This window comes from Cupressus sempervirens, chromosome 5 (assembly GCF_028749045.1).
Source record: "Cupressus sempervirens isolate cs-2001-9-10 chromosome 5, ASM2874904v1, whole genome shotgun sequence".
NCBI lineage: Eukaryota > Viridiplantae > Streptophyta > Pinopsida > Cupressales > Cupressaceae > Cupressus > Cupressus sempervirens.
The window spans coordinates 425,176,643-425,191,913 of record NC_143122.1 but is presented as its reverse complement, the minus strand read 5'-3'; positions in this window follow the sequence as shown (position 1 = coordinate 425,191,913).

Here is a 15,271-nt window from a genome sequence, read left to right as displayed (position 1 = left end):
AGCTACATCATTTGAAGAAGAAAGAAGGACATGGGAGCGACAAATGAAAGAGGGGGTTTCTAACCTTGTGTTTGCTTCTTTTGATTAGTTTGGCTTTCATGGTAGACTAGTGGGTGCTAATATATGTTGATTGAGTTTTGTGATTTTCTCATAATATGTTATGCATTTAACCCATTTTCTAGTGATACAATGTGATGGAGCCTAAAATCACAAAGTTGGAAATAGACATAAGAAGTTTAAAAGTTGCTACTAGGCCTATAATAAAGGTCAATGAAAAAGAGATCTAGATAGAAGAAGAGGGATCAACTCCCACTGTGATGATTTATCATCCATTAGTCATGGATATTGATGAAAATGATTTATCTAGGATTCTATGATGCACAAAAGTCAAACTTGGCTAAATGTGGAATAGAATCTATGACGCATCATAAGACACCTCAAGCCCACTTAAAGCCAAGAATCTATGAAAAATAAGCCAAATAGGGACATGCATAAGTAATAAGAATATTTGATTATGAAAAATCTTAGCCAAGTGTCAAAGGAGAATCTATGAGGTGTCATATCCAAGTGTCATGACAATGTTAATATTCTATGGAATATTTGAATTAAAAATCCTTTTATTCCACAAAATAAGAATTAGTAAAAAATGGAATTCACGATGGAAAATGGAACTTAGGAACTTGCAAATTTCCATGGTTTGTGGATGGTGAATCAATTAATTAATAAAAATAATTAATTGAGGATGATAATTAAGAAGAATAATTAGAAAGAATAATAGGATTAAATTATGGGTTATTTAATCCTATAGAGAAAATTAGTAGATGATTGGCCATAATTGATTAAATAAATGCGACAATATCCTTTGATGAGGATGTGATAATGATATGGATCAAATAAGATGATGACAAGTAGACCAAAGCCATGGTCAGATTGATCGATTGATTGAAATTGATAACATGCCAAGGACACATGACATGAATTGATTGATACATAACATTTAATCGACATTGTAAATGCTATAGGATCGAGATTGATTGAAAAGGTTTGATCATAAAAACATCAACAAACACTATCAATATTATTAAAATGTTTGATAATGCCATGATCCAACATTGAAAGCCTCAACAATGTCAAAGATTGGATGACATGAATGATAATTCAACCTAGCACTAAGAGCCATGACAATACTAAGGTCAGATTGATAAGATTGATAGGTTGATAGGTTTCCAAGGCACTAAAAGCTAAAAAAATACCTAGGAATGGATAAATGATGATTGATTTGGGATGTTTGATATGTTCTGGGTTGATTAGGATTGATTCTGAGTGATTCTAAGTTGATTTGAGGTGATTTTGAGTTGATATGAAATGGTTTTGAGTTGATATGAAATGATTTTGAAATGACATGAAATTGATGTGAAAGAGGATACAAATGATAAAGTATGATCAATTTTTCCAAAAGATCGAAGTTAGTAAATGAGAAAATGGGACAAATTAGTATGAAGAAGTGATGAAACCTTAGATGCAAACCATTTTTTGAGCATCTACATTTTGCCTCTCTTTGATATAATGTGATTTAGAGTGTCGTGTCAAAGAATGCTATCAAAAAAGCCATAAAAGCATGCCCCAAAAATGTGGTATATATTTATGCCCCCTTGAGAAATTTACCAACATAGGCATATGATAGGTCAATTTCATCGACAATGAGAAAATAAAGTCATAGCAACTGACGGATCAAAAATTAGAGTTAAAACGTGAAAGTTATGGGCTACGAAGTGAAAAAGGGCATTGTAACCAACACAGAAAAGACCTCATGCACATCCATCTAGGTAGAAGAAAGCTATAAAAGGGCTTTAAGAGGGTTTTTAAGGTCATTTTCATTCTCTCATTTGGAAGAAAAGAGCTTTGGAGCAAGGAGAATGGATCAACTACCTAGGGAGCAACACCGTGGTAAACGGGTGTGGACCTTCTGATGAAAGGCAGATGTTGGACCTCTAGTGAGTACATCAAGGCCATATCTATACTTTCTATCTTTTTTCATGATTTTTACTGCTTTTTATTATTTTTCCACACTTTTTAGGCACTTAGGAATCTGTCAGGGGCAATGGGGGTCAAATGGGGGTCTCGAGGCTAGGTAAGGCATCCAAATACCCCAACTACGCCCAAAACTCAACCAAGTGCATCCTAGACATAGTTGGAATTCCCAAGTGCATCTTGGATGTAGTTGGCATGACCAAGTGCATCAATGATGCAGTTGAGAACCCCAACTATGCCCTAGGATGTGTCGAAGCTTTGATCAGGGTCCAAATGGTCTTGGATCAAGCTAAAATGTGGCAAAGGCTAGCATAACCCTAGGGGGATGTTAGAAACATGATAAGATTCAGTCAAAGGTGGTCAAAATGCTTATAATTTGGTCAATCACAGGGTAGATGTAGGTCAAACTTGGGTAAATGTTGACAAAGGACTATGCAAAGTGCCCGAAAGGGTGCAAACAGACTCAAAATGACTCAAAATTTGGAACATGTGTTCAAAACCATAGGAAGAGTTGAAAAAATAGGTTAAATAAGGCTAGGATAGTTAGAAAAAAGTCAAACTTGGTCAAACTTAGCTATGATGGAGGAAAAAGGTTGACCAATGGATAGGGATAGGGTCAAAATGATGCAAATGAGCTCGAAATGATCCAAAACTTGGCAAACATGTTCCAAACCCTAGGAAGAGTTCAAAACATAAGTCAACATAGTCAAACATGCTCAAAAAAGTCAAAATTAGTCAAACTTGGGTCAAAGGTAAGGTAAATTGGATGCAAAACCATAGGAGGTTGACATAAGTTATATGATTATGCAAGAGGAGCTGTCCCTATTATGGATAAGTGTAAATAGGCCACAAAGCCTTGAACTACATCATTAGATGACACCCAATGAATGGGGGATATTGGTTGGGTTGGGATTATATCATGTTACTTTTATGCTAGAGGTGAGGGGGAATAGGGCTTTGCTAATAGCTTTGATGGAGAGGTGGCACTCACAGACTAGTTCATTCCACCTACCAACTGGGGAGGCAACTATGACACTAGAGGATGTATGGCACATCCTTAAGATCCCTATCTATGGAGAGTTAGTAGCATATGACCCATCTTTAGGATGATCAACATTACACCACTTGTTTGGATGTAGAGATGCAGAGTTAGGGATTTGCAACTATGAGATCGAGTGGGACTTGTTAGTGTCACACCATGAGCGGCTAACAGCTACTATCTGATGGGTGATTGGTGGTTTTTTGATATTTGATAGATGAGGACATGGATTCCTTGTTGGATGGGGCTGAGTACTTGAGCAGATGATTATGGAGGGCACTATGTTTTCTTGGGGCCCATGCATGTTAGGGATGTTATATTATTATCTACATTAGGTAGCATATAGAGGGGGACTATCCTTCAACACTGGTAGCATATTATTATAGATCTAGTTCATGAGCATATTATAGTATTTAGGCCTCTGGTAGAGCGAGTGTTGGTGAATGATATGCCATATGCTTACAGCTATAGAGGTGTCCTAGCCCAAGAACCATTGGGATATGTGATGTATTTTCACCATCAAATAGACACAATGACACAGTTCATATGGAGACCATACAAAGATTGCCCTAGATGGAATGATGATGACATCCACTTACCATACTATGAATATGAGTGCTACCTCATAGGGCGCATAGTGATTAGTCACTTGGTTATAGAGATGTACCTGCTAGAGTGGGTACAAAGATAATTTGGGGAGACATAGGATGTACCTATAGGGTTAGTGTCATTTTCCTAATCTAGAGTAGAGGTTCGAGAGTAGGGACCACCCATTAGGACATAGGTAGCATATGCATAGTTAGTAGAGTTACATTCAAGACTATGGGGGGCAACAGTAGATATAGTGGATGCAGGCATGATAGCAGTGTATGATAGGTAGTTTGCACAGCATCAGCGGAGACCTTTGATAGATCTAGTAGTACCAATACCTTGAGGGAGGCCATGGGATGAGGAGGATGAGGAGGAGGAGGAGGATGAGGGAGAGGATGATTAGGGATTTGATGAGGGTGATGGGGCAGAGGATGATGCCAAGGAGGAGGATGAGGGAGACAATGAGGAGGGAGGAGAGGAGGAGGAGGATAGAGATGAGGATGGTGAGGGTGATGCAGGGGGTGATGATGAGGATTTTGAGGAGGAGGAGGAGGGAGATGAGGAGGAGGGTGCTGAAGGAGAGGAGGAGGTAGATGACAAGGAGGGTGGAGGTAGTGGGGGTGGGGATGGTTTTGGAGGTGATGATGAGGGAGAGGATGAGGAGGACTATTGGGAGGATAAGGATGCAACTGTGATGGACCTGGAGGAGGATCCAATGGAGGACATCGAGAGAGCATTAGTACTAGTAGAGGTAGGGCCTAGCCAGGTAGAGTTGATGGAGGTGATCAGAGGGCTACAGATTTAGTTAGATTAGGTTGTTGCAAAGAGGGATGCCATGGTGGGATAGAGGGATGTAATTATAGTAGAGAGAGATTAGGTGATGGTTGAGAGAGATCAGGTGAGGGCTAAGAGAGATGTAGTGGTGCATAGGGTAGAGATAGCAGTGTAGGAATCTTAGGGGTTCATTAGTAGCATCAGAGATGCAAAATTCCAAGATCTAGTGATGATGATGAGTAGGGCTCACATAGAAGCACAATATTGGTAAGATCGGTATGAGAGAGTGGTGCCATTGGGGCAGAGAGTAGAGAGTTTTCGTGCATCAAGATCTCATTCCCATAGGACACAGAGGACATAGAGTAGTGCAAGGGTGATGGGGCCTATGAGGCCACCATAGAGAGAAGAGGGATCATCCTCGAGGCCAAACAGAAGCCATGAGGCTAGGGACAACACGAGATGACACTAATAGACTCATGTATAGAGGGGCTTCTCTATGTTGCTTTTTCGTTTCTATTATCCTCTTTCATGGTTCATGCCTATAGTTAGTATTGATGTAAACCATGGTCATGTACTCTAACACCTTTGTGAGACATTTATGAGATGGACTTATGTTATGATGACTATAATAGATGGATTATGCATATTCTTTAGATGTTTTATATAGATGTATTCATGCTTTTTTGTGTGGACTTATATATGATGACATCATGTGTTGATTTATCACATGTTATGCATAGGAAATGCCATATTTTTATTTTTGCCACATGTTTTTCTCATAAATGAATGCCTAATGGAATGTGAATGATATGGAATGGATGTAAATGAAATGAAATGAATGCAAATGAAATGTAAAATGATAGGGAATGAATGCAAATGAAATGTAAAATGGATGCAAATGAAATGTGAATATAATATAAATGCCATGTTTATTGCTTTGGATCATTTTGGACTTTGGACACATGTAGGAATGTAGGATGACAATGTTTTTTGTGTATCAGAGTACAAGACCAAGGCAACAAATGAAGGAGATGCAAAAGATAGAGGAGATGAGATGAAGAATTTTTAGTATGATGAGAAGACTTTTTGCTTTTGTAAAGTGCACTATATGTCAAATGGAGCTTTATTTTGATATGGAAAATAGATTGCAATGCATCATGGCATAAAGGGCCAGAGCGCAAATGCATGCCTTTTGTGTGAACAAGCACGATGCAGACAAAAAATGACCTTGTCCTTCCTAAGGCATATGTACATGCCCTAGACTCTCAAAGGTACATTGTAATAGACAAAAATAGAAAAAGATGACCATGAACCATCCTGGCCACTCTCATAGATTAGTTTATATCATCGAGTGGCATAGGAACATGATCAAAAAGAAAATAAAGAAAAAATAAATCACTTACTAAACAGTGTGAGCCAATACCCATTCTTGTCCTTTATTACTTACTTTTTAGTTTTTCAGGTGTTTATATAGTGTTTGATAGGTTGATAATGTGATAGCTCTGTTTGTGGATTTAGTCGAAAGGTTTGTAGTGATATGTTGGATTGATTATTGGTTCACATTGTTCAGATAGTGTGATTGTCATGAAAGTGTAGTGCTTTGAGTTTCAGTCTACAAAGTGCAGGTTTGTACACAAAAGGGGTGATTATCCACAATGAATATTTACAAAGTTTATTGCAGATTTTTGATGGGTTTTGTGATTTTTAGGGTTTTTTGGGTATATTTGATGTTTTTGTGTGACTGATTTTTTCAAGACATTTTCTAATTTTTAGTGATTTTTTCAAGGTATTTTATAAATTTTAGTGATTTTTTCCACGATCATATTCGAATGTTTAGGATTCTTTCAAGGCATTTTATGGTTTTTAGTGATTTTTTTAGGGCATTTTATAATTTTTAGGATTTTTTCAAGACATTTTATGATTTTTAGGAATTTTTTTAGGATCATATTTGAATTTTTAGGATTTTTTGCAGTATCGTAAAAGCATATACAAGTGTTAGCTCCAATCCGTTATGTGATAGGTCCAATGGATAAAAAGTGCTTAAGGATATGCCCCCAGTTTAAGTGATATGCCCCCAGACAAGATGCAAACTATGTACAAAGGCTAAATGACAGAGTATGTACAGATAGGTGATGCATTAAGTAGGATAACAATGGATATCAGCCAGTTTGTGAGCCATGGTCTAGGAGCCAAGGATGCTTGCAATAGGAAAGATATAATCAAGGAATAATAGAGGGGGAAAAGACCAAATGGAATCCCAATAGATGGAGGAGCAACAACTAATTACACATGGCACCTATTTGCAAGGTTTTCACTTTTGGACAGAATTTTTCTCTTGACTCAAATTTTCATGCCAAGATGCTTGTTTGCCAGGTTTTTGTCAAGGCATCCATTTTTTCATGACTTTTTTCACTTTTCTTTTTTCTTTTTTTAGGACATTTTGCTATTTTTTTGATATTTTTTTAGGAATTTTTGAAAGAATCAAGTATAGTACTTGCAAAGATGCATACTATTGATGGACATGGGTAATGGTTCACCCTCTGGAGTTGCAAGTTGATATACTTTGAACCCAAATGATGCAGTAACTACATAAGGTCCTTCCCAATTTGGCTCAAATTTGCCTTGTTTTTCTCTATGCTTCTGAGTCTTGTAGTTCATCTTTAGGACCATATCACCAACCTCAAGATGATCACCTCAAACTTTCTTGTTATAGCTCCATTTGAGTCAGTTTTGTAAGCTTGGAAATGTGTCAAGGTAGCTCGTCTTCATTCATCAAGCATTTCCAGCTCATGGAGTCTAGATATTTGGTAGTTTTCATCATCAACAATACCTTGTAGGGATACTCTCAATGATGGAATTTAAACTTCAATGGGAAGCATGGACTCAGTGCCATAGACAAGAGAGTATGGTGTTGCACCAATAGGAGCACACACACTTGTTTGGTATGCCCAAAGAGTTGGATTTAGTTGGAGGTGCCAGTCTCGACCCAAATCATTGACATTCTTTTGGAGAATCTTAACAATGGTCTTGTTAAATGCTTCTACTTGGTCATTTCCCTATGGGTGGTAAATACTAGAATATCCATGGTATATGTTGTACTTCTCATAGAGCTTGTCTACATCTTTGTTTTGAAATGGACTACCATGGTTAGTAATAATAGCCAAGGGAACTCCATATCGACATATGATGTAGTTTAGAATAAACCTTGAGATCTGCTTGCTAGTGATGAAGGTCAAAGGGACAACTTCAACCCACTTGGTAAAATATTTTTTTGCTATGATAATGAACTTATTACCATCAGAGGATGGAGGAGAAATAGCTCCAATAAGATCAAATGCCCATTGTGAAAAGGGCGATGGTGATATGACTGGCTGCAATTCTTGTGCTGGTGCATGGATCAAATTGCTATGTATTTGACATTTATGACATGTTTTGGAAAATTCATGGGCATCCTATTCCATGGTAGGCCAATAGTACCCATCTTCAACAAGTTTCTTGGTTAGACATAGACCATTGAAATGGCCTCCACATAAACCTTCGTGAACCTCATGCAAGGTAGTTTCAGCTTCTTGTGAGTCAAGGCATCTGAGAAGGGTTTGGTCAAAGGATCTCTTGTAAAAGGTGTCATTGATGATGACATATCTAGTAGCTTGATTGATAAAGTCTTGATGATCATTTTTCGATAAGTTGGGTGGTAGGATTTGGGCATGTAGGTAATCATATATGTCTTGATACCAAGGAGAATTGGGACCAACAAGTTCACACACAAACTCTAATTGAGGAAGCTCAAATGTTGGAATCAAGAGTTGCTCAATAAGGAATTCACAATGTTCCACATTTTGAGGCATATCAATCATAGAAGCGATGGTAGCCATAGCAATAGCTTGCTTTTTGTGTATTCTTGGTAGCTGACAAAAAGAGATTGTAACAAATTTAGACTTAAGGAAGTTTTCTATCTTCTTGTAGGGCATTAGTTTATCATCTTTGGTCTCATAGTCATCATTGACTTGGTGGATGACCAACTGGGAATGCCCAAAGACTTGTAAATGTTGAATGTTCCATTAGATGGCTATCTTGAGTCCTATGATCAGTGCCTCATATTCTACTATGTTGTTTGTACAATGGAATGCTATCCTATATGACTTGGGGATTATGTCTCCTTTAGGAGTGATGAACATAATGCCAGCTCCTAAACCAGTTTGTGTATGTGATCCATCAAAATAAAGCTTCCATTCATTAGCTACATCCATGTGAAATATGGCTTCATCTAGAAAGTCTATCAACATAGGATGATCATCTGACATAGGGGCTTCTGCTAATTGATCTGCTATCACTTCCCCTTTGATTACCTTTATGTCTACATATTCTATGTCAAATTCACTAAGGACCATGACCCATTTGGCTAAGCATCCTGTGAGAGTAGCCCTACTGAGGAGATATTTTAGTGGGTTGATCTTAGAGATGAGCATTGTTTTCTAATGGAGCATATAATGTTTGAGCTTTTGGGCTACAAAGACAATAGCAAGGCATGCTCATTCAATTAGTGAATAATTTAACTCATAGCCCACAAGTGTTTTACTGATGTAATATATGGCTCACTCTCTTCCTTGTTCATCATTTTGTGCTAAGAGAGCTCCTAATGTTGTATCTATAGTAGATATGTATAAAATGAATGGTTTTCTTGGAACAGGAGCCGTTAAAACTAGTGGATGTAGAAGATAATCCTTGAGTTGTTGAAAAGATTCTTGGCATTTCTTATTCTATTGAAAGGATACTCCTTTATGTAATAGGTGTTGAAAGGAGTGACACTTATCTATTAGTTGTGCAATGAATCTACGAATAGATTGTAATCTTCCTTGTATTTCTCTTAAGGTTTTTAGATTTTTTGGAGGAGGCATGTCAAGTATTGCTTTTACTTTCTCAGGATCCACTTCAATGCCTCATTGAGAAACAATGTAGACTAGGAGCTTTCCAGAGAAAATTCCAAATACACACTTTTTTGGATTTAGACAAAGCTTATAGCTTTCCATTTTGGTGAATATCTGATCTAGGATGCCCAAATGATCTTTCCTTTTATAGGATATGCAAATTAAATCATCAACATAGTCTTCCATGAGGATGTGCATGAAATCATGGAAGATGGTGGTCATTTCTCTTTGATATGTTGCCCCAGCATATTTAAGACCAAATGGCATGACATTCCAACAATATGTTCCCCAAGGGCATGTAAAATTTGTCTTGTTTTGATCTTCAAGGGCTATTCTTATCTAATTATAGCCATAAAAGCCATCCATTAGTGATAACATCTCATACCCAGCTATCATGTCTATAATGATATCTATGTTTGGTAAAGGAAAATCATCCTTGGGACATGCCTTGTTAAGATCACAGAAGTTAGTGCATATTCAAATGCCCCTAGAGTGTTTTCTTACTGGTACTAGATTAGATATCCATTTTGCATAATCAATGGGTCTTCTGAAGCTGGCATCCAATAGTTTCTTCAATTCAGCTTTGACAAGGAGGGCAACTTGAGGACACATTTTTCTCAAATTTTTCTTTATTGGTTTCATTCCTGGTTTGAGTGGTAAGTGATGAAGAACAAGTTCAAGATCTAATATGGGAATGTCTACATACAACCAAGAAAAGTTGATCTACCTCTCTAGAAAGACTCTGACAAATTCATCTTTTTCTTCTAGTGATAATGAGGCTGCAAAGTGTATGACTTTGGGGTTGTTAGGAGTTCCCAAATTAATCTCTTCTGTCATCTCCACAAGTAGTTTTGATCTTTTCTTCATTAGGGGTGCATCCAATCTCCCATCCTCGAGCACCTCAGAGAAGTTTTCACCCTTAGATATGTCCTTTATTTTTCCTTTTTTATGGTCTAATGGTGCCTTTCAGTTTTCACCAAGAGACCTACTTGTGTCTTTTTTTGTTATTTTCTCAATTTTGTGACTAGAAGATGGAATTAACTCCCTGAAATATGCCATGATGTTTAGATTAATGGAAAATCTAGTCTTGTGATCACCTTGTGGTACATCTTCATAGAGCTCAAAGAATTTTGTGATGGCTTCATCATTTTCAAACTAGTCAAACATTGGTGGTCCTTGTTGGTCCCAATCAATAAGTTTAGGTAAAACTAATGAAATTCCATCATAGGTGTTGAATAAGCTTTGGTCAAAGGAATATATATAGATATCCACTTCAATGATGTCATCAGGGTCATGTTTAGAAGTAGGAGGTCTTGGATCCTAGAATGTTTCAATCCAAGGTGAAGAGTTGGTTTGAGTGACAGGTGGATTGATATATTTATCTTCCATAGGTAAGCTATCCGAGTCTACAAAAATATGATCAAGATTGAGGGAGGTATCAGGATCATCAATGTGAGATACTGACTGGGTGGGTTTAGGTTAGTTGTTCTCAGATGCCTTGTCATCATTTGAATCATTCACCTCCTTAGATGAGGATGACTCAATATTAGGAAGACCCAAAATAAATGGTTTGAATCCAAGTCCCAAGCTACAAGGTCATCCTGATGCAATGATGGGTTGAGCAATGCCTTGCTTTTGGAGTCCCTGGCCACTACATCCATCATATCCCTTTTTCTACATGATGGTGAATCCAGGTCCATATCTTTCAAGAGATATGGGAGTAATTTCTCATTCTACTTTAGCCTTTTCAATCCATGTAGATGTATTTTCATAGACATGTTCTTCATGTAGTCTGCCTCCACTAGTGAAAGCCACAAAAGGCTTCTTTTAAAATGAAAACTTAGGCTTGTTTTGTATAAGTTGAGTTTTACCATATGACTTGGGGGATGAAGGAATTTTCACAATGTGAAAGGCATGAGACATGGAGTACTCACCGCAACCTTGGTCTTGGAATTTGAGCTTTCCTTTGGATGTGGGTGTGAGTGTGGAAGGATCGACATACTTGGAGGACCCTAGGGGATTTGCTGCATTATTTCTCGAGACCTAGTATGTAGTGGTTCCTCTAAGATTGGCACAGTGGCACAGAACTAGAAGGAATCTAGATCACCTAGGATGGTTATCTCTACATTTTCATAGGAGAATGTTAGGCACTGGTGATATGTAGAAGGAACTACTTTCATAGCATGGATCCATGGGCAGCCTAGTATCATATTGTAGTTCATTTCTATATCAAGGACCTAGAATAAAGTGTTCTTAGTAGTTGGACCAACTCTGATAGGTAAGATGATAATGCCTATAGAGAAACATTCACCATCATTATAGGCTTTGATTGTGATCCTTCGAGACTGATCCACATTAGTTTCAGAATAACCCAAACCTTGGACTACTTTAAGTGTACAAATATTCAGCCCTACTCCTCCATCTATCAAAACATGTCTAACTTTAAAATTGTGGACAAAGACTTCAAGGTGGAGGGGATCATTGTAGTTGGGTTTGTCTTTAGGAATATCTTGAGGGGAAAAAGTGATATGTTGTGATGCAAATAGGTTCCCAACCATGGCTTGAAATTGGGCAACATCAATGTTATCTTGGACTATCGACTCTTTAAGGGCTTGATCCAAGATCTTCTAATGTTGGGGAGATGCATATAGTAGGTCCAAAATGGATATTTTCATAGGGGTCTTTTCAATCTATTCAACAAGGCTATAATTAGACAAACTAGGAGCAGTAGGTCTACTAGAGGGTGCAGGTCTAGTAGAAGTAGTAGGTCTAGATGGGGCTCCAGGTAGGTTGATCTTGCTATGGCATGTAGTGATATCACAAAAATGGTCTTCAACCTTCAATGTGAATATGGATATGCAGGAATCAAACTCATTAAAGCAACTAATGGTGTAGTCATATCTGATGTGTGTGTAATTCACATTATCTTGTGAGTTTGAGTTTGAACTTGAGAGTTTCTCTTTGTCATAATTACCCAAAGGATCTTTGAATATAGTGTGGTTAGATTTGGATGCTAATAGTGATGGATCAACCATGATTACACCATCATCAATAAGGTCTTGTATTGCATGTTTCAATTGGAAGCACGATGAAGTCTTATGTCCTTTGGTGCGATGGTAATCATAGTACTTTTTTTCATCCCACCAATTGGCTTTAGTCAATGGTTCATCTTTGATCATGGGTAACTGTAAGAATTTATTTCTCAGTAACTATTGCAGTGCAATCTCAAGAGGTATCCCCAATGGTGTGAATTTCTTGTCCTTATATCTAAGATGTCTTTGGTGTTTTTCCTATGTGGAAGTCTCAGTTTTCTACTATGGGCTTGATGTTTGATTGGAGGTTTGTGAATTTGTAGGGTTTACACCTTTCAAAGTCAATTGAGGTTGTATTGTTGTGCTAATCGTGTGGGCATCCACAATGCCATCATTAGTCGCATTCTTGTTTTTCGACAAAAATTTTGGCTTGTCATTAGAGGCATTAGTGTTTGTGTTTTCCTTGTTTATCTTGAGGATTACCTTATGGATAAGAGCATATTCAATACTATCCCCCTTTTTCATTAGTTTAGAAATAGTGCTTGGGCTCTTGATTTTGAGTTCATACATTAAGTATGGGACTAAGTTTCCAATGCATAAATTTACTTTTTGTTCTTCAGGAATGTCTAGTGAGCATTGATTGACTAATTTTCTCCAACATAGTAAGAATGTGATAAATGGTTCTCCTATCTTCTGTTTAGTTGAGAAAAAATTAGAAAGTGTCACTTCATTCATAATGTTAAAGGAAAAGTGGGAGATCAACTTGTCTGCGAGTTTCGACCAGGATTTGATAACTGAGTTTGGCACATGAGGCACAAAATTCTTGGATGTGATCAACAGGGTTGCCTTTTACTCAGTATTTTTCAAACCTTGGAGCCTCAAAGTGTTTTGGGAATGGAGGCATATATAGAATTTTGTCAAATGGATTAGGATGTAGGTCCCTTTCTATATATAGATCCTATTTCTTTTGGACTCCCAATGCCTCTACTTGTTTGGAAAGTTGATTGAATTTTTGTAATAGCTCTTCGTTGGGATTTTGTATGATATTATTTCCTTAAAGTCCTTTGTGTCTATGAGTAGACCATTTTCTATGGCAAGAACTATGTCTACTCAACTCTGAAGCTTTTGTATCTAATGAGTCTAGTGAAGTGTCACTAGGTGGTGGAGGTATGTTGGTACCTTGAAGAAAGAAGGGTCCCTATTGTTGGGGTACTTGTCATGGTATTTGATGTGGCACTTGTTGTGGGATTCACTGTGATTGTTGTACCATGTTTTTTTGTTGTGCCATGTGTTTTGTTTTTTGTTGGGATACCTTTGTTGGTTGTATGTGAGACCATGTACGTGCTCGTTGTTGTAGAGGTATTTTTTAGGATTCTTGTGGCACATGTTGTTGTTGCAATAAATGTTGCTGGTATGCAATTTTTTGCTCAAGTCATCTTTGATATTCCAACTGTTGCTTGAGTTGCTCTTGTTGTTTTGCAAACATGGCTTGTTGTTGTTGGAATTGTTGTTGATACATTGCATGGAAATCAAGTGGATTTATGTTGGATCGCATATTAGGGATGTTGGATGTTTGCACCACTTGAGGTTGTTTCTATTATGGTTGATGTTGTTGTTGATATTTTAGATGTGTGTTGGAATCATTAGGTCCTTGTACTATCACAAGTTGATGTTGTTGGGGTAGTTGGTTATGTCCTTGAGAAATGATCGTCATGTTGGTATTGTTGCTTTGGCTCCTTTTTGTGTTAGAGGTTCCTCCTTGTGACATCATATTGACTTGATTATGAGATGTGTTCCTATTAGGAATGGGTGTAATGTTAATAAGACTTTTCCTTTGTGCATCAATAGGGATTTTTGTAGTTGATGTTTCACATAGTGTACTCATGGGAGGCTCCATAACATTTGATATCATACCACTTGGTAGGGTTAGGAGAAAAGGTGCACTTTATTGATTTGCCTCCAAACAAGGTATGTCTGGCATCCCTAGAGCACAAGTCCCTTTAGATGTGTCTTATTGTTGCATCATGTGACTAAAATCAGGTCTTAAAGTCCTTTTGGGGTGTTTAGGAATTTGTGGTATTTCATCGAACCCTGGGTTAACATTGATGTGTTCAAATATAATTTGGAGGATTTCGATGGTTGATTCTTGATGGGACCTTATAGGTACCATTACATGTTTGAAAACTCCAAAGGTTGTTTTCCCTTATCTAAGTCCAACTTGATCATGGGTTGTATGTTTTCAATGATCATGTTGGTTTGATGTTTGGACTTAGGTCCTTCCATGTTTGGGTTGAATTTGACAATTTCTTGGGTTGCCAAAAGTTTAAAGTTCTTGCAATTTTTTTTGTCTTGACATGCCCTAACCATTTCTTAATTAGTGATGCCATAGTAAATGTTAGAGTCATCACTTAGGTGTATGGTACCTTTTTGTATGTTTGGTGTGTTATAGTTGAAGGTACTTGTGTTAGGTTGGCTGAATTCAAAGGAGTGTGATTGTTCATCTTCGGGTGTGGTTGGCACACTTCCTCCTCTGGGTGGTATTGGCATGAATATAGGTTCAAAGTCAGGACTCCATTGAACCATCCCATGTGTGGGGGTAGTTTTTGGAGGAAATATCATGGTAGGTACATTGTTCAAGGTTTGTTGTGTCATAGCTTGGTTATGGTGCTCTTGCAAATACATGTTCAAGGGGTCTGCTAGTAATGCTTGTGATGCCTCAATTTGGTCTTCGTCAAATGTCTATTGGGTTTTCTTGCTCTTCTTATATCTTAGAAAAGGTTTTGGTTGCATTGATGTCTCAAAAAAAAATGGTTGGTAAAGCTCTTTAGGTCTTTGAGCTGAGTGTGTCCTAGTAAGTGTTGGCATGATACCTAAAA